We start from the raw sequence: 20,894 nt of genomic DNA on the forward strand, positions 1-20,894 counted from the left end.
CACCCAGGAAAGTGTAAAAGCATGCAGTGCAAATAAGCACCATTTCTTTTTGACCAGTCAAAAGCCAAAGACCCATCATCACAAACAGCATGGGTGCACCTAACAAAGACACCAAACAGCACCTTAGATTCAGAGTCTTCAGGCTATCTTACATCTCAAAGCTTGGGGGTTGCGCTTCTAACTTGTTACTTCTCAGAAACAAGCAGCTACCTCACATAGAAAGACATTGATAATTGTTGATGAACACAATGTGTAGTATAAATCATATACTATTACAATTAGGGAGAGCTTTGGTTTTGTAATGTCATTTAGAGCCTGGGAGTTATTTTTTTTTTTAATTCATCTCTATGTTATCAATTGAACAAATGCAGGCTTCTTTCCCACTGCCTCTTGCAAGCCTCTGCCACACCCACAAGCCAGCTGGCAGCCTTTCTTTCTTCATGTTTTGTCTCGACAGTTAATCAGGAAGTCTGAAACCTTAATTGGAATGTTAACAGTGTTTACAGAATGTTCATACTGTCCACGGAATGTTCAGGAGTGGCTGCCATGCAGTCACCATGGCAATAGAATGTATACAGTCAGCTAGCAGATTCTGCCACTATAACAACATTCTTCTATGATGTCACAATCTACTGCTGTTTATAACCATTGCACTTCCTTGAAGCCCACTTGAGAAAGGCAAAGACCTAGAGATGCATCATATCACTGCTCGTTCCAACTGGTCCAAAGTCAAACAATGAGGAAAATTCAAGCGTTACAAACCTAAAATATATTTTCAATAAATGACCAAAAATTTCTGAATAGTAAATGTGAACTACTCTAGCAAATTTTGCCTCAATGTAGAAATTTAACAAATATCCAAGTTGTCAGAAGTAATGGATAGCAATCCATGGCTCCAATGTTTCTATCCATTTGGTTGCCCTCGCAATGGTGCAAAAAAGTAAAAAAAGGAGACCTGATAATCAATTTCCAAATGGCATTGCAAAAGTGTCATAGGGGTTGGATAATCATGACACAAACAATAGAATATATTCATTATTCAATTAACCAATCCTCCGCAAATACATCCACTTTACAGGGACTTTGATTTTAGTCCCGGAATTAGACCTGAATAGAGGCAGATAAATGGAGACAAGACATAGAGACACAATGTGACACTATCGATTCCTTCCTATCTATATTCTTTAAAATGTTACTATTTAGCGTTGTAAGTCGCACGAGAAATAATTACTATTCAGACTTTGATTGTGTTTCCAAAGCACAAAAAAGATATTAATCACCAAAAAGCAGATAGTTACACGCTGTGATCTAAATACAATTAGCGCGAACAAATTATACAATCACAAGGTACAGTCGTTACATACACATGCGCTCTGGATCCAGATCCCGGCATCAAAGATGAAACCTCCGTCAACAGCAAAGAAAGGATGACTGACATCTAGTTTCAGAGAGCTTGCATATATACCCTTACAGAGATAGGCTATACAATAGAACAGGTTGGCATGATTCCATTGTTTCTTCTTCCTGATTCTTCTGTTACAGTACAGTTCATATGATCACAATCCAGCCTCCACCAGCTTTGTAATGCAGCCAGTTTAGACTTGTTATTCAGTGGGAAAATGGACACAGAGTGCATTTTAATGCCTATCTCTCTATGATCCATAATTTGCAGACACATGTTGCGATTTCCTCACCAATGGAACCGGAAATCTGCAAATACACAGTAGTTTAGAATGACACCAAACACTGTCTGCTTATCATGTACTAAACCTCAGATATCAAATGACATGTATTCCACAACATTGCTGATAATGAATAAAACCTTAAGTATTAACCTTAATGCTAGGGAAACTTTTTATGTAAGTGTGCAGTGTGTAAGTATTGGGATATTAAGAAAAGACGCTAATTAGCATTGTACGTGTTTGTGAAGTACACCGTGGTACGTGTTTTGCAGGGTTGGTCATATTATATGTTTTAGTAAATGTCTGTATTTATATAATGAAGACATTTAATATTGTTCTATTGCATGCTAATCGCTCAATGCTGAATAATAGCATTGCCATATGTACTAATAATGTGTGAGGTTCGCTAAAATAGCGCTGAGCGGCCACTCGCAAAATGGTGTCTTGCGGCCATTTGCAAAATGGCGTCATGCCGATTTTAATTTCAACAGATTCTGTCTCAGCCAATTATCCAGCTTCGACAATACCAAAGGATCAGTCCTCTTCTTACCAGTTGTTTAATGAATCAAATGAAGTATTTATAAATGCAAAAGTGCAAGCAGGTGAATGCAGCAGCAGGTTGTATTCACATGTGATTGTAGAACAAGCATGAAGGGCATAGGCCCCATTTCTTCCCATTCCCTCAGAGACAAATGGCCCCCATTGAGGGTTAAAAAGGGAATCTTCAGGTCCCCCTTCACCGATGCTAGTGGGACCCTTGGACATCCTTCATCCCTGGAGCCATTTTTTTTATGGTGTCCCTAATTGTAATGGTATATACAACCCCTAATGTTATTGACATCATCTGTTTCTTCCACATGGCTACTTGTGTATGGCATGTAACAAGGATGGAGCTTGTTCCCAAGCCTTGTGTTGGATGGGAGCCTGCAGACCCTTGTATTCTAAGGAGACTTTCGGCTCAAGGGATGTCAAAGGGTAGCCCTATCTTTGGTGAAGGGGGCTCTGAGGATTCTTGTTTTCTCCTTTATGAGAGGCTTTCTGGCTCTGAGTTGATGAAGAGAAATGAGGCTCATGTGCCTAGTGCATTTTTGCAGTTTCTTGGATGATTGGAGCCAGGGGTATAGCTATAGGGAGTGGTGCACTCCCCTAGGTCACTTCAGGCCTAACTGCATGAAGATTTACTGCTGCAGCCTATAGGTTTTGCTTGGTACTGTGGAAAAAGCTACCTTGACCCAATATAGAGAAGCCATAGTTCTAGACAGTGGTGTAGTACATAACCACAATCTCAAGATCACATTTTTTTTTAATTGAAGCCTTAGATACATACTCCAATCACCCAGGAGAGAGTAAAAGCATGCTGTGCAAATAAGCACCATTTTTCTTCGATCCACAAAAGCCAAAGACCCATCATTACAGAGAGCACCTGATAACAGAGCCAAACAGCACCTTAGCTTCAGGGTCTTCAGGCTCTCTTACATCTCAAAGCTTGGGGGTTGCACTTCTGATTTTTTTTTATTGAAAAAAGCATTCTTTATTAACATAAAGATAGCAAAAAACATACATAAACCATACATACAAGTGTACTGTGTCGCAGCACAGCTTAAGCCCAATACACTATCAAATATAATCCTACATACAATATAATGCATTGCAAAACATAGCACAAGACATCCTATAGTATACATAATGCTTTGCACTATTCATTGAGTAATTAAACAAAAACAACAATCAACAAGGTCTATGGGTGTGGAGGGTAGAGGGGAGGGGGAATCACAGATCTGAAGTTTTTATTGAAAGACAGACACAAATATGGGAAGGGTGAATAAATAGAAAGACATATCAATAAAACATCAGCACTGTGAAAAGGGGGAAGGGGGCCACTTTCCCAGTCCTTGTTGGACAGTCACACATGGGGAGAGGGGCAAAAGAAGGGGGGTTTAGTCCTCTTCTTCCTCAGGGCTGTCCATGATGGAATAGTCTCTTAGCAGGCTGTGGATCAGCCTGCGACAGTCCTGGATGAACATCCTCTCCCTTCTGAGAATGAAGCAGTTCCTGGCAAGCCACACAGCGTCCTTAAAACAGTTCATAAGGCACCAGGCCTCCTGGATTGCCCCATAAGTGTGGGTGCCAGGAAACAGTCCGTAAAGTACTGACTGGTACGAAAGGTTGTTCCTTGGCACACAGCCTGAGTTAATTTTCTAGGGCATCTAACAACAACTGTGCATAAGTACAGTCCTAAAACAAGTGCATAGATATTTCCTCATGAGAGATGAACCAGGGACAATGTCTGTACCTGCACAGGTTATGGGAGTGCATGAATGTCCTTAGGGGCAGATCCCCTTGGATTGCCATCCATGACATGTCCTTGTGTCTATTTGTGAGCCTTTTGGAGGCCACATTTTCCCATATCTGCTTGGCAGTTGCTGAAGGGAGCACTGGAATAGGCTCCATGACGTCTTTGGCTCTGATGAGCTTGTGGATAGACTTAGGTTTCCACAAGTCCAGTTTAACTCCCTCCAGTTGGTGCTACCTCACAAACTTGGACACATCCAGGTAGAACCAGGGAGTGTTCCAGTTGTAAGGGATGGAGCTATCCCACTTGTCCCAGCCTAGGGACCTCCTAAGGGGTAGGAGGAAGAAGCGAGACATGGAGTTTCCTACAGAGTCATTATCAGTCTCACACAAAGTCCTGCGGATACAGTTGCACACAAAGAAGGCTCGCAGCATTGTGGGGATATCTGGTATTCCCTTTCCACCTTTGAGGGGCTCCTTGTACATAACTGCCCGCTTAACTCTGTCCATCTTGGAGCCCCAGATGAAGTGAAATACTGCCCTTGTGATGTCCCTGCAGACCATGACCAGAGGTGGCCAGGCCTGCACTGTGTACTGCAGAATGGGAAGGATCTCGTTGCGCAGCACAAGTGCTTTTTCCTTTGATGGTAAGGTCTCTGAGGCTCCATAGTCCAATTTTTTGCCTTACAGTGGCAAGTGTTTCATCCCAGCACTTCAGGGCCGCACCGTCACCACCAAGCCAGACTCCCAGAATTTTGATGAAGTCCGGCTTAACAGCAAAGGGGAATGGAGCGGAGGATGACAGGTGCCACTGCCCGAACAGCATAGCCTCTGACTTCCCGCAGTTGACCTTTGCCCCTGAAGCTTGGCCTAAGCTCTCGCAGGTCTGGACGAGTGCTGTCACCAAACTCTGGTCAGTGCAGAAGACAGTGACGTCGTCCATGTACAGCGAACAATTGGCTTCTCTACGGTCTGGACCCGGTGCAATGACCCCTCTGATCTCTGGTTTCCGTCTGATGCATACAGCCAGGAGCTCTATAACACAAACAAAAAGAAGAGGTGAAAGAGGGCAGCCTTGTCTGACCCCAGATAGAATAGGAAAGGGGTCAGTCTTCCAGCCGTTCACCAACACCGAGCTGTGAATATCAAGGTACATCAGGTTAACATACGTGCAAAACATTTCACCAAGCCCAAATCTCTGCAGGACCCTATCCATCAACTCATGTGAGATACGGTCAAAGGCCTTCTCCTGGTCAAGGCTGACCAGAGCTGCATGCATGTACCGGTCCTTGATGTAATGGACCGTGTCTCTGAGGAGGGCAAGGCTATCTGCAATCCTGCGGCCAGGAATGCCGCAGGTCTGGTCTGGGTGAATGATCTGTCTGATGACAACGTTCAACCTGTTGGCAAGTACCTTTGCCAGGATCTTGTAGTCCACATTCAGGAGAGAGATGGGCCTCCAATTTTTCAGCTCGCATCTCTCCCCCTTATGCTTAAACAAGATCGTGATCAGTCCCTCCCTTAGTGAAGGAGGCATTTTGCCCTCCACCACAATCTCCTTGTACAGCTTGAGCAGGTCCGGGCCAATGAGGTCCCACAGCGCTACATAGAGCTCTGCTGGAAGACCATCACTGCCCGGGGTCCTGCCCTGCCTAAAGGATTTAGCGGCAGAGTGCTACTCCTCCAACACCAAGGGAGCATCCATGGCTGCTTTACCTGCAGTATCAATAGTGTTAGTGATACCTGACAGGAACTCATCAGCCACAGCACTGTCCATTGTCTTTGGGGAGTAGAGGTCACCATAGTAGTCAGTGATGACCTTCATGATGCCCTCCTACCCCTGCCTGGGAATACCGGTCTCATCTCACAGCTCAGTCAGGTGTGTGTGGCCAGAGTGGAGTTTCCTGAAAAAGAAAGAGTTACATTTCTTACTCTTCTCCAGGTTCTCCACCTTTGAGGAGGAAGCCAGATGCATCGTCTTCCGTTCCAAGAGCCTTTTCAGGCCCTTTTTGGTCTCCTCCAGATCACCTCTCACATCCAAGCCGCACCGTTGGAGGTCCTGCAGGGACTGCAATTGTCTTTGCAGTCCCTTGAAGTTCCTCTTCCGGTCGCACGCCTGTTGTCTTCCTTTGACCTGAAAGAAACTGTGAATGTTAGCCTTAACATATTCCCAACAATCACTCATGCATTCAAAATAACATTTATCATTCTTCCATGTGATGTAGGCATCCTTCAGCTCAGCCAAAACCTCCTCCCTTTCCAGCAGAGCACAGTTCAACTTCCAGGAGCCTGGGCCAGGAGGAAAACCATTGCCCAGGTCTCCTTGGAAGAGAATGGCCCTGTGGTCAGAGGAAGCAGGGAACCATAGCATGCCTATTCTGCTTCACTGCTCTAGAGGTAAATACAAAGTCAATGCGGGAATGCACCGAGCCATCGGGGCGGCTCCATGTGTAATTCACGGAGCCAGCCCCCATGGAGCCCACAGCATCCCCTAGAGAAGCTTCGGTTACCATTTCTATGAGCAATTTAGATGTCAAGTCAAGCTTAGCAGTGTTACAGGTGCTGCGTCCATCCTCCTCCATGGGGCAGTTGAAATCTCCGGCCATCACTACTGCCCTAGTGTTTGCGAGCTGCAGCTGCAGGGTCTGGAAAAGCTCCAAACGCTCATTTCTTACCGGGGGGGGCATACACGCAGATTATCCTGATAGGCTAACCTGCCCAGGAGCCATCTACGATAAGCAATCTGCCGCAGACAAGCTTCTGAACAGAATCTAGCGTGAAGAGGCTCCCCCTGATAAGAATGGCGACACCTGCAGACTTACACTCACTCCCACCAGACCAATAGGATGGACCATGAGACCCCTGCCAGCTCAGGTGTCTGTAAGACTTGGAGAAAGGGATAGAGCACTCCTGCAACATGTACATATCACATTTCTGAATATCTAAAAAGGAAAACACAGACTGTCTTCTAAACTTATCCTTAATACTCCACACATTAATGGTAAAAAGGGAAAAAGATACCATTAGTTGAGAGAAAAAGGGCTCCTGTTGGGCGGTGCTTCATCTGGATCGGCTACTGTGTCAGCAGGCTGTTTGCTATCAGCTGGTTGATCAGGCAGAAGGGGCAAGGCTCAGTCTCTCCTCCTTCCACGATTTCTTCCACTATCTCCTCCATTTCTTCCTCCAGTGGAAGGGGATCTTCAGCCTGCTCAACCGCCAATTTCTTAGAAGGGTCAGGGTCGGAAGATGGGCTGTCCAAATCCTTTCTCTTCCTGCTCATCTGGTCAGCACCTGCAGAGGGCGTAAGAGGGGGAAACTATTCCTCGGAGAGGAGAGAGACAGGTGGGGTGGTAGAGACAGTGGGATGGAGCAGAGAGCGGAAAGGTGAGGGAGGAGGGGTTGTGCCAGCAGTGGGGATGGGAGTTGCTGTCACAGTGGGAGGGGGGAGTGGGGTAGGAGGGGTGGAAAGGGAGGGAAGGGGTGGGTTGGGAAGGGTTGGAAGGTTTCTTACCCTCCTATCGCCTCTGCTGGCCTTGTCCTGATACTGCTGCTGCATAGGATTTTGCCCTATTGGTGCAGTCTCTATAAACATGGTTCTCCTCCCCACAGAGGTTGCATGTTTTCTGTATGGGACAGTCCTTGGTGTCATGTCCTGCCAACTTGCACTTCCTGCAGGCCGCCACCTAGCAGTCTCTCCCAATGTTGTCCTTCCCACCACAGGTCTTGCAAATCCGAGGCTGGTCAGGATAACTGAGAAATCCAGCAGATGCACCCAGGGAGAAGAACTGTGGCAGGTGCACGAGTCCATCGGGGCTCCAGTTGTCCTTTTGTATCCTGACAATGACAGCCCAGGAAGGTAGCGATGTCCTTGCCAGGTGTATGTGGGTTCCGCATTGAAACAGTCACCCACCTCTCCTCTCTTTAAATAGGTCAATTGCCCACAAAGTGAGAGAAAGGGGATTCAAGCCTCGCCGCTTTCACCACTTCCCAATACCTCTTGCAGATGGCAATGGAGGCCTAAGGTCACATAGAAGATGCCCTTGATGTAGTTCTATATGCTGAGGGTTTCAGCAGTCGAGAACCCCTACTCAAGGACCATCTTCTTGCCAAAGGTCTCTGTCATCATGTCCGGCATCTTTCCCTCCACCTCCTTTAGCTTCATCACCACAGTCTGCCTCATCCAGGGCTCCAAGGCTGGGGTACCCTTGGGCTGGGTCTGGCTGGGCTTCCCGGGATCTGCTGCTGGAGGGGCGGTGGATGTGGATGGGACCTGGTCAGGCAGAGCTTCGGCCGGCTTCGGTCCCTTCTTTCCCATCTTCTTCCTGGCAGAAGTGGCTGGAGCGGAGGCTGGAGCCGGCACCTGGGTTGGGGCAGCTGTGGCCATCTCTCCTGCTTCTTGCCTGGTGTCGAAGTGGGGCTGGAGAAGGGTCTGCACTGGTCTGAGGTCAGAAGTCGCTTTCGCAGAGGGCAGAGCAAACAAGTCTAACCCTCTGCCAGTCGAAGTCCTTCCTCGTCGCGATCGCAGGGTCTGGTCAGCACTGGTCAGAGGTCAGAGGATGGCTTCGCAGAGGGCAGAGCAAACAAGTCTAGCCCAATGCCAGTCGAAGTCCTTAATCGTTGCAGGGTCTGGTCATCGCTGGTCAGAGGTCAGCTTCACAGGGGGCAGAGCAAACAAGTCTAACCCTCTGCTTCTTGTAGTCCTTCCTCAGCGCAGTCGGCAGTATGGGGGACACTGGTCAGAGATTGGCTGTCGCTTCTCCAGAGGGCAGAGCAGGCAAGTCTCACCCTCAGCAGGTTGAAATCCTTCTTACTCTCAGCAGTCCTCGTTCAGCTTCCTCAGCCAGTGCAGGTCCAGAAAAATGCAGCAGCAGGTCCTCTGGAGCCCGAGTGTAGCCAAAGTTCAGTCAGTCAACACTGATAAGAACAGATACTACACTTGATCTTAGCCAAAAGGCCCCATTCACTGATACTAGTGTGACCCATGGACATCTTTGATCCCTGGAGCCATTTTTTTTAAATAAATGGTCTCCTTAATTGTAAGGGCATATGATTTATACTACCCGTAATGGTATTTGTGTTTTCTGTTCCTTTCTTCCACATGTTACATGGCTACTTTTGTATGTCATGTAGCAGGATGTGATCCTCGACCATTTTGGCTAGGACCAGGTGTGGTGTAATTGCTGCATCTGGTCTGGTTGGAAGGAATCAGGGTCTCCTTGCTAGGGGATCCTGGGACGTTGATTTGTGATTGCCTACTGCTGTTTGGAGTCCTTGAGGCTGCCAGGATGTCTGGATTGAAGAATACCATTCGCTTTAAATATGCTGAGGAGGTTACTGGTCAAAGAAGAACTCTGCGTACTTTATGGGACAGAATTTTGGTTGGTCTGGCTGGGGTAAGTAAGGAGGAGATTTACTGTATTCAAGAGTTTCCTTCAACTGGGATTTATGATGTGACTTTTTGCCATCCTGAGAACTGCCTGAATGCATTTGAGAGGGTTAAAACCTTTGCAAAAGACCCTTTATTACATGGAATTGAGGTGTTGCCTTTATTTATGGGAGCAGAGAGGCCATTAACGGTGCACATGTACAACCCCTTTGTGGAGCCAGACATTATTAGAGCTTTTCTGTCCAGGTATTGCTCTTCAGTTCGTGGAGGAATTCGCCTAGAAAATTATGTCGGCATATTTAACGGCAAGACTAAATTTTGGGTACGCTTGAGACTGGATCCCAGTGGCATTGGTGGAGTTATGCACCCTCCTGGGAACTTTAATATTGGAGGAGCTAGAGGGTACTTGTTTTATCCTGACCAGCCTTTTTTTTGCAGGAGTTGCTTTAAGTATGGCCATACTAAGGAAAATTGCAGTGTGGGAAAATGTTGCAGAAACTGTGGTTTGCCTGGGCATGAAGCTGCAGAATGTCCTCAGGCACGAAAGTGTGACATATGTGGGGATACTGGTCATGTTATGAGGAGCTGCCCTAAAGGGCCTGAGGAAATGGCTAAGGATACGAGAAGGCTGCATGAACAGCTTAATGTACCATCACATTCTGGGAGTGGAATAGTTAACAGGAGTGAGAGTAATGCTGAAACACCTGCTGTTAATGAGGCTGAGCTGCTGGAACAGGAGAGGCAGTTTAAGTTTAAAGTGGAGATGGTGGAAAGATATGGGTTTAAGACTGTGTGGGAGGCTGAGAAAGGCAATGTGCCTGCTTCAGTTGTTGGACAAGTTGTCTCCCCTGTTTCACAAGTCAGTTCCTCCCCTCCTGCTTTGAGTGGCACTGCTAACATAGCAGAGTTTCCAGACACCTCAGCAAGTCCTTCTGATAGCAATGCTACAGCATCCTTGCAATGTCATTGGAGTGAATCCGAATCTGATTTTGACACCGTGTCTGGTTGTGGAAGTAGTCCTGCAACTGTTAGGAGTTCAGACGATCTGGATGGTTTTACCTCTGTAAATAGGAATCGTGGAGTAGCGACTGGTAGCGCTTTAAAGCGCCCACGGCTGGATGTGAAGGTTGCAGTAACTACAAGTAATCGTTTTGAAGGCCTGCCAGTAGAAGAGGGTGATATGGAGGTAGCCAGCCAGGAGGTGGTGGTGATGGCTGGTCAGCCTGTCTCAGATACTGGCATGCAGTCTGCTGGGTGTTTGCCTGGCACAGTTGATGCTACAGTCCCTATGGAAGCTATTGATCAGCCTGCTCAGTGTATTCAGACTGAGGGTGGTGTGCAGGGGGATTCGCCTGCTCAGCCTTTTTTGAGCACTGGTGATGTTGAATCCTTTATTGATGTATGTAGTGGGAAATGAATGTTGGCAATGTAGTCATGATGTAATGTGCTGCTTTCTTATAATTTGCCTGGCGCGATGTCTATATCTATAATTTCCCAAAATGTAAGGGTATTTAAGTCCAATGCCAGGAGAGCCGCAATTTTGGAAGATATTAGGGCTAAAGGGGGGGATTTAATTTGTTTACAGGAGTGTGGCATATGTGAAGCTCCTAAACAAGATGAATGGCCACATGGTGCTGCAATATGGTCTGGTTCTGCATTAAATAGAAATGATGGCGTGGGGGTATTAGCCCAGAGTAGGGAGATTTCCTTTGAATCCTATGTCATTATTGAGCAGGGTCGTTGCATTTTGGTTGATATTTGTTTTAGAGGGATTAAATTAAGGGTCATTAATGTTTATGCGCCAGTTAATTTGATTGAGCGCAAAGAGTTGTTTGAAAAGATTGTATATTTTTTACCAGGTAAAACACCTGTTATTTTGATTGGTGACATGAATTGTATAATTGAGGTGCAGGGAAGGCAGAGCATTTGTACGAGTAAGGTGGATGTGACTGGTAATATGTTAAAAAGAATGATTGTGGATTTTGATTTAGTGGATGCTGCAAGTGTGTGTACTGGTGGTAAGCCATTATTTACTTATAAGGCTGATAGAGGAATGATTGAGTCTCGTTTGGATTATGTTTTTGTTACTAAAGTTTTGAAGTGTGTTAGTTTTGTGCAAGTGAGTGTGTCTTACTCTGATCATGAGTGTCTGATATGTAAGGTAGAATGTAAGAATGGTGTGAGGCATGGGAAAGGTGTGTGGAAGCTGAATGTACGGTTGCTTGAAGATGACCAAGTTAGAAAACATTTCTTTAAAAATTATGCTAAATGGCAGATGTGTAAAAGTGAGTTTGTGAATGTGCTTGATTGGTGGGAATGGGTGAAGATGAAAGTGGGTGTGTTTTTCAGAAGAAGTGGCCATATTGTGGCTCGGCGCAAGCGTAATAGGTATGAATGGTTGAATAAGAGATTGTGGTTTTTGTATAGGATGAGAGAAATGGGGCAAGAGGTTGCAGATGATATTAAGGCAGTGAGGTTTGAGGTGAATAAGATGTTGGAGGAGAGGGGTAGACAGATTATATATAGTGCGAAAGTTGAACATATGGAGAAGGATGAAAGATGTAGCAGGTTTTTTTTCAAAAAGATATGTGGAGGGTCTAAGGCTATGGATGTGGTATTGGATGATCGTGGTATGGAAGTGGGTGCGGAAGATGTTATGTTTGAGGTTGAGAAATTTTATAAGAAATTGTATGAATGGAAGGTGGGTGATGGAGATATGCAGAGTGAGGTGTTGAGTGCTGTTAGTGAAAAAGTCAATATGGGTGATTGTGATTTATTATTGAATGATATGTCTGAGGATGAGGTGAAAGATGTATTGAAGAGCATGGGGAGGAATAAATCTCCTGGTAAGGATGGTTTGCCTGTTGAATTTTATATGAGTATGTGGGATGTTGTGAAAGTTGATTTGGTTGAAGTCATGCGTTATATTTTTGTGAATGGCCAGATGAATGATTCTATGAAAGAAGGTGTGGTTGTTTTAATTCATAAAAAAGGTGATAGGCGGTGTTTGGCAAATTGGAGGCCTATTACACTATTGAACTCCGATTATAAGTTGTTTGCAAAGCTGATAGCATGTCGTATGAGAGTGGTTATTAGTCAGGTGATTGGTGAGGAGCAGGTATGTGCGGTCCCAGGACGTCGTATGCATGATAATTTAATGTTGTTGCGTGATATGATAGGTGATTGTCTAGTAAGAAAGCAGAAGATGTATGTGATGGCGCTTGATTTCGAAAAAGCATATGATAGAGTGTCTCATGTATTTATGTTTAATGTTCTGGTGCGGATGGGTTTTCCTGGGGAGTTTGTGAATAAGATTAGATGTTTGTATGCAGGTGCTTGTAGTAGATTGTTGGTGAATGGGTATTTGAGTGAGCATGTTAGTATTGAGTCTGGGGTACGTCAGGGTTGTCCTTTGTCTCCTATTATGTTCATTTGTGTGCTTGAGCCTTTGTTATGTATGTTGCGTAGGGATAAGGTTGTTAGAGGTTTTTTGGTGCCTGGAAGTAATGGGAGATGTGTGAAAACACTAGCTTATATGGATGATGTGGTTGTTGTGGGTGGAAGTAAGGTTACTTTGGACAGAGCAAAATTATTAATACAGTTGTTTTGTGGGGCATCTGCCTTTAAGGTTAATTGGGACAAGTCCAAAGTGAAAGGGTTTGGGGACAGTAGTGTGAGGGATAGTCAGATGGAGTGTGTGTCAGGTGGGATAAAGGTGTTAGGGGTTATTTTTGATGAGTGTCTGAATGGTAAGGAAAGTTGGGATGAAGTAGGGAGGAAAGTGGCTAAAAAGCTTAACTTTTGGAATTTAAGAAAATTGACTATGTTTGGGAAGGTTCTAATTATTAAAGCAGTGGTGTTACCTATGTTATTGCATATTGCAAATGTGTTTCCGCCAGGTTCCCGGGGTGTGAGGAAGATTAATAGAATGCTGTTTCTTTTCTTTTGGGGATGTAAGATGGAGCGTCTGAAACGTGAACATGTGATGAAAGAGTGGCAGAATGGAGGTATGAGGTTTCCAAATTTAGAAGTGTATTTTGGGTTGAATTATATTGCTCAAGTTTTGAGATTGATGGAGATTGATAGTAAGGCTGCTTATATGATGAAATATATGGCTGGTTGGATGATGTGTGGCTTGAAGTGGCGTGTCAGGGAAAATGCAGTGCCAATGGCGTTTAGAGTGTGTAATTGGTATAGTGTGATTGAAGTGTTTGTGAGGAAATTTGATTTATTAGGGGTGAGTGTGAAGGACTTCAGAGAAAGGAAGAATGTTATTAAAATGTTGAAGGGGCGTGAGGAGGTTTGTCTTATTGATGGTTTGACTTCCACAGATAGTGTGAGAACATGGAAGATGATTAATGTGAGTGGTTTGAATAATAGACAGAGGGAGGTGGTATGGATGAAGCTTCATGGTGTGTTGTCTGTGAGACAAGTGCTGTTGAAAAGACATTTGGTTTTGTCAGAAGAGTGTCCACGGGAAGGGTGTAGAGGTTTTGAGAGTGTGATCCATTTGTTTTGGAATTGTTCATATGCACAGCGTGTGTGGAAGGATTTGGGTGGTTTGATAAAAGAGTTGTCTGGGATTCAGGTGATGTCATGGAAGGTGGCTATGTTTGGGCTGGGTGCGTGTGGTAGTGTGAATGAAAGGTTGCTGTGGCTAATTATGGTATGTGTTTCGGAAGTTTTGTGGGATGTTAGGAATATTTATGTGTTTAGACGAGATGATATTGATGCAAGGGAATGTATTCATATGATACTGGGGAAACTTTACACATGTTATATGTGGGATAAGCATGCTGGTGGGGGGGAGGATGCAGAGGGGTTGTGGAAACATAGGAAATGGAAAGAAATTGTTTGTTTAAGTTAGCTGGGGTGGGAGGAGTGCTAGTGTTTTAGGGATGATTTTTTTGTAGTATGTTTATAATTTGTTTAAGGGGTGGTGTTATTTCAGTGATAGTACTTATTGGTGTTTTTGTTATTAATAAGTTTTGTGGAAAGGATCTATGTCTTTGTTTGTTGTTTTTTTTTTCTGGTAAGTTAATATGATGTACAGTAATTGGAATTTTTCTTTTGGTGGATGAAACCTAATGATGAGTTGTTAGATACTTCAAACAGTGGCTGTATCCCTTTTGGGAATGGAGAAGTTATCTTACACCTGAACGGTTTCAAAAAAAAAATGTAGCAGGATGTGATCCTCGGCCATTGTGGCTAGGACCAGGTGTGGTGTAATTGCTGCATCTGGTCTGGTTGGAAGGAATCAGGGTCTCCTATCTAGGGGATCCTGGGACGTTGATTTGTGATTGCCTACTGCTGTTTGGAGTCCTTGAGGCTGCCAGGATGTCTGGATTGAAGAATACCATTCGCTTTAAATATGCTGAGGAGGTTATTGGTCAAAGAAGAACCCTGCGTACTTTATGGGTCAGAATTTTGGTTGGTCTGGCTGGGGTAAGTAAGGAGGAGATTTACTGTATTCAAGAGTTTCCTTCAACTGGGATTTATGATGTGACTTTTTGCCATCCTGAGAACTGCCTGAATGCATTTGAGAGGGTTAAAACCTTTGCAAAAGACCCTTTATTACATGGAATTGAGGTGTTGCCTTTATTTATGGGAGCAGAGAGGCCATTAACGGTGCACATGTACAACCCCTTTGTGGAGCCAGACATTATTAGAGCTTTTCTGTCCAGGTATTGCTCTTCAGTTCGTGGAGGAATTCGCCTAGAAAATTATGTCGGCATATTTAACGGCAAGACTAAATTTTGGGTACGCTTGAGACTGGACCCCAGTGGCATTGGTGGAGTTATGCACCCTCCTGGGAACTTTAATATTGGAGGAGCTAGAGGGTACTTGTTTTATCCTGACCAGCCTTTTTTTTGCAGGAGTTGCTTTAAGTATGGCCATACTAAGGAAAATTGCAGTGTGGGAAAATGTTGCAGAAACTGTGGTTTGCCTGGGCATGAAGCTGCAGAATGTCCTCAGGCACGAAAGTGTGACATATGTGGGGATACTGGTCATGTTATGAGGAGCTGCCCTAAAGGGCCTGAGGAAATGGCTAAGGATACGAGAAGGCTGCATGAACAGCTTAATGTACCATCACATTCTGGGAGTGGAATAGTTAACAGGAGTGAGAGTAATGCTGAAACACCTGCTGTTAATGAGGCTGAGCTGCTGGAACAGGAGAGGCAGTTTAAGTTTAAAGTGGAGATGGTGGAAAGATATGGGTTTAAGACTGTGTGGGAGGCTGAGAAAGGCAATGTGCCTGCTTCAGATGTTGGACAAGTTGTCTCCCCTGTTTCACAAGTCAGTTCCTCCCCTCCTGCTTTGAGTGGCACTGCTAACATAGCAGAGTTTCCAGACACCTCAGCAAGTCCTTCTGATAGCAATGCTACAGCATCCTTGCAATGTCATTGGAGTGAATCCGAATCTGATTTTGACACCGTGTCTGGTTGTGGAAGTAGTCCTGCAACTGTTAGGAGTTCAGACGATCTGGATGGTTTTACCTCTGTAAATAGGAATCGTGGAGTAGCGACTGGTAGCGCTTTAAAGCGCCCACGGCTGGATGTGAAGGTTGCAGTAACTACAAGTAATCGTTTTGAAGGCCTGCCAGTAGAAGAGGGTGATATGGAGGTAGCCAGCCAGGAGGTGGTGGTGATGGCTGGTCAGCCTGTCTCAGATACTGGCATGCAGTCTGCTGGGTGTTTGCCTGGCACAGTTGATGCTACAGTCCCTATGGAAGCTATTGATCAGCCTGCTCAGTGTATTCAGACTGAGGGTGGTGTGCAGGGGGATTCGCCTGCTCAGCCTTTTTTGAGCACTGGTGATGTTGAATCCTTTATTGATGTATGTAGTGGGAAATGAATGTTGGCAATGTAGTCATGATGTAATGTGCTGCTTTCTTATAATTTGCCTGGCACGATGTCTATATCTATAATTTCCCAAAATGTAAGGGTATTTAAGTCCAATGCCAGGAGAGCCGCAATTTTGGAAGATATTAGGGCTAAAGGGGGGGATTTAATTTGTTTACAGGAGTGTGGCATATGTGAAGCTCCTAAACAAGATGAATGGCCACATGGTGCTGCAATATGGTCTGGTTCTGCATTAAATAGAAATGATGGCGTGGGGGTATTAGCCCAGAGTAGGGAGATTTCCTTTGAATCCTATGTCATTATTGAGCAGGGTCGTTGCATTTTGGTTGATATTTGTTTTAGAGGGATTAAATTAAGGGTCATTAATGTTTATGCGCCAGTTAATTTGATTGAGCGCAAAGAGTTGTTTGAAAAGATTGTATATTTTTTACCAGGTAAAACACCTGTTATTTTGATTGGTGACATGAATTGCATAATTGAAGTGCAGGGAAGGCAGAGCGTTTGTACGAGTAAGGTGGATGTGACTGGTAATATGTTAAAAAGAATGATTGTGGATTTTGATTTAGTGGATGCTGCAAGTGTGTGTACTGGTGGTAAGCCATTATTTACTTATAAGGCTGATAGAGGAATGATTGAGTCTCGTTTGGATTACGTTTTTGTTACTAAAGTTTTGAAGTGTGTTAGTTTTGTGCAAGTGAGTGTGTCTTACTCTGATCATGAGTGTCTGATATGTAAGGTAGAATGTAAGAATGGTGTGAGGCATGGGAAAGGTGTGTGGAAGCTGAATGTACGGTTGCTTGAAGATGACCAAGTTAGAAAACATTTCTTTAAAAATTATGCTAAATGGCAGATGTGTAAAAGTGAGTTTCTGAATGTGCTTGATTGGTGGGAATGGGTGAAGATGAAAGTGGGTGTGTTTTTCCGAAGAAGTGGCCATATTGTGGCTCGGCGCAAGCGTAATAGGTATGAATGGTTGAATAAGAGATTGTGGTTTTTGTATAGGATGAGAGAAATGGGGCAAGAGGTTGCAGATTATATTAAGGCAGTGAGGTTTGAGGTGAATAAGATGTTGGAGGAGAGGGGTAGACAGATTGTATATAGTGCGAAAGTTGAACATATGGAGAAGGATGAAAGATGTAGCAGGTTTTTTTTCAAAAAGATATGTGGAGGGTCTAAGGCTATGGATGTGGTATTGGATGATAGTGGTATGGAAGTGGGTGCGGAAGATGTTATGTTTGAGGTTGAGAAATTTTATAAGAAATTGTATGAATGGAAGGTGGGTGATGGAGATATGCAGAGTGAGGTGTTGAGTGCTGTTAGTGAAAAAGTCAATATGGGTGATTGTGATTTATTAGTGAATGATATGTCTGAGGATGAGGTGAAAGATGTATTGAAGAGCATGGGGAGGAATAAATCTCCTGGTAAGGATGGTTTGCCTGTTGAATTTTATATGAGTATGTGGGATGTTGTGAAAGTTGATTTGGTTGAAGTCATGCGTTATATTTTTGTGAATGGCCGGATGAATGATTCTATGAAAGAAGGTGTGGTTGTTTTAATTCATAAAAAAGGTGATAGGCGGTGTTTGGCAAATTGGAGGCCTATTACACTATTGAACTCCGATTATAAGTTGTTTGCAAAGCTGATAGCATGTCATATGAGAGTGGTTATTAGTCAGGTGATTGGTGAGGAGCAGGTATGTGCGGTCCCAGGACGTCGTATGCATGATAATTTAATGTTGTTGCGTGATATGATAGGTGATTGTCTAGTAAGAAAGCAGAAGATGTATGTGATGGCGCTTGATTTCGAAAAAGCATATGATAGAGTGTCTCATGTATTTATGTTTAATGTTCTGGTGCGGATGGGTTTTCCTGGGGAGTTTGTGAATAAGATTAGATGTTTGTATGCAGGTGCTTGTAGTAGATTGTTGGTGAATGGGTATTTGAGTGAGCATGTTAGTATTGAGTCTGGGGTACGTCAGGGTTGTCCTTTGTCTCCTATTATGTTCATTTGTGTGCTTGAGCCCTTGTTATGTATGTTGCGTAGGGATAAGGTTGTTAGAGGTTTTTTGGTGCCTGGAAGTAATGGGAGATGTGTGAAAACACTAGCTTATATGGATGATGTGGTTGTTGTGGGTGGAAGTAAGGTTACTTTGGACAGAGCAAAATTATTAATACAGTTGTTTTGTGGGGCATCTGCCTTTAAGGTTAATTGGGACAAGTCCAAAGTGAAAGGGTTTGGGGACAGTAGTGTGAGGGATAGTCAGATGGAGTGTGTGTCAGGTGGGATAAAGGTGTTAGGGGTTATTTTTGATGAGTGTCTGAATGGTAAGGAAAGTTGGGATGAAGTAGGGAGGAAAGTGGCTAAAAAGCTTAACTTTTGGAATTTAAGAAAATTGACTATGTTTGGGAAGGTTCTAATTATTAAAGCAGTGGTGTTACCTATGTTATTGCATATTGCAAATGTGTTTCCGCCAGGTTCCCGGGGTGTGAGGAAGATTAATAGAATGCTGTTTCTTTTCTTTTGGGGATGTAAGATGGAGCGTCTGAAACGTGAACATGTGATGAAAGAGTGGCAGAATGGAGGTATGAGGTTTCCAAATTTAGAAGTGTATTTTGGGTTGAATTATATTGCTCAAGTTTTGAGATTGATGGAGATTGATAGTAAGGCTGCTTATATGATGAAATATATGGCTGGTTGGATGATGTGTGGCTTGAAGTGGCGTGTCAGGGAAAATGCAGTGCCAATGGCGTTTAGAGTGTGTAATTGGTATAGTGTGATTGAAGTGTTTGTGAGGAAATTTGATTTATTAGGGGTGAGTGTGAAGGACTTCAGAGAAAGGAAGAATGTTATTAAAATGTTGAAGGGGCGTGAGGAGGTTTGTCTTATTGATGGTTTGACTTCCACAGATAGTGTGAGAACATGGAAGATGATTAATGTGAGTGGTTTGAATAATAGACAGAGGGAGGTGGTATGGATGAAGCTTCATGGTGTGTTGTCTGTGAGACAAGTGCTGTTGAAAAGACATTTGGTTTTGTCAGAAGAGTGTCCACGGGAAGGGTGTAGAGGTTTTGAGAGTGTGATCCATTTGTTTTGGAATTGTTCATATGCACAGCGTGTGTGGAAGGATTTGGGTGGTTTGATAAAAGAGTTGTCTGGGATTCAGGTGATGTCATGGAAGGTGGCTATGTTTGGGCTGGGTGCGTGTGGTAGTATGAATGAAAGGTTGCTGTGGCTAATTATGGTATGTGTTTCGGAAGTTTTGTGGGATGTTAGGAATATTTATGTGTTTAGACGAGATGATATTGATGCAAGGGAATGTATTCATATGATACTGGGGAAACTTTACACATGTTATATGTGGGATAAGCATGCTGGTGGGGGGGAGGATGCAGAGGGGTTGTGGAAACATAGGAAATGGAAAGAAATTGTTCGTTTAAGTTAGCTGGGGTGGGAGGAGTGCTAGTGTTTTAGGGATGATTTTTTTGTAGTATGTTTATTATTTGTTTAAGGGGTGGTGTTATTTCAGTGATAGTACTTATTGGTGTTTTTGTTTTTGATAAGTTTTGTGGAAAGGATCTATGTCTTTGTTTGTTGTTTTTTTTCTGGTAAGTTAATATGATGTACAGTAATTGGAATTTTTCTTTTGGTGGATGAAACCTAATGATGAGTTGTTAGATACTTCAAACAGTGGCTGAATCCCTTTTGGGAATGGAGAAGTTATCTTACACCTGAACTGTTTCAAGAAAAAAAAAAAAATGTAGCAGGATGTGATCCTCGGCCATTTTGGCTAGGACCAGGTGTGGTGTAATTGCTGCATCTGGTCTGGTTGGAAGGAATCAGGGTCTCCTTGGTAGGGGATCCTGGGACGTTGATTTGTGATTGCCTACTGCTATTTGGAGTCCTTGAGGCTGCCAGGATGCCTGGATTGAAGAATACCATTCGCTTTAAATATGCTGTGGAGGTTATTGGTCAAAGAAGAACCCTGCGTACTTTATGGGACAGAATTTTGGTTGATCTGGCTGGGGTTAGTAAGGAGGAGATTTACTGTATCCAAGAGTTTCCTTCAACAGGGATTTATGATGTGACTTTTTGCCATCCTGAGAACTGCCTGAATGCATTTGAGAGGGTTAAAACCTTTGCAAAAGACCCTTTATTACATGGAATTGAGATGTTGCCTTTATTTACGGGAGCAGAGAGGCCATTAACGGTGCACATGTACAACTCCTTTGTGGAGCCAGACATTATTAGAGCTTTTCTGTCCAGGTATTGCTCTTCAGTTCGTGGAGGAATTCGCCTAGAAAATTATGTCGGCATATTTAACGGCAAGACTAAATTTTGGGTACGCTTGAGACTGGACCCCAGTGGCATTGGTGGAGTTATGCACCCTCCTGGGAACTTTAATATTGGAGGAGCTAGAGGGTACTTGTTTTATCCTGACCAGCCATTTTTTTGCAGGGGTTGCTTTAAGTATGGCCATACTAAGGAAAATTTCACTGTGGGAAAATGTTGCAGAAACTGTGGTTTGCCTGGGCATGAAGCTGCAGAATGTCCTCAGGCACGAAAGTGTGACATATGTGGGGATACTGGTCATGTTATGAGGAGCTGCCCTAAAGGGCCTGAGGAAATGGCTATTGACACGAGAAGGTTGCATGAGCAGCTTAATGTACCATC

General features: G+C 44.0%; 1 pseudogene; it reads right to left on the reverse strand.

Annotated features, from left to right (window-relative positions):
* Positions 1–3,619: 3,619 nt before the first annotated feature.
* LOC148501161 (uncharacterized) lies at positions 3,620–6,580 on the reverse strand (annotated as a pseudogene).
* Between the last annotated feature and the right edge of the window lie 14,314 nt (positions 6,581–20,894).

The sequence above is a fragment of the Taudactylus pleione genome, unplaced genomic scaffold, assembly GCF_031769625.1.
Source record: "Taudactylus pleione unplaced genomic scaffold, aTauple2 ptg000532l, whole genome shotgun sequence".
Classification (NCBI taxonomy): domain Eukaryota; kingdom Metazoa; phylum Chordata; class Amphibia; order Anura; family Myobatrachidae; genus Taudactylus; species Taudactylus pleione.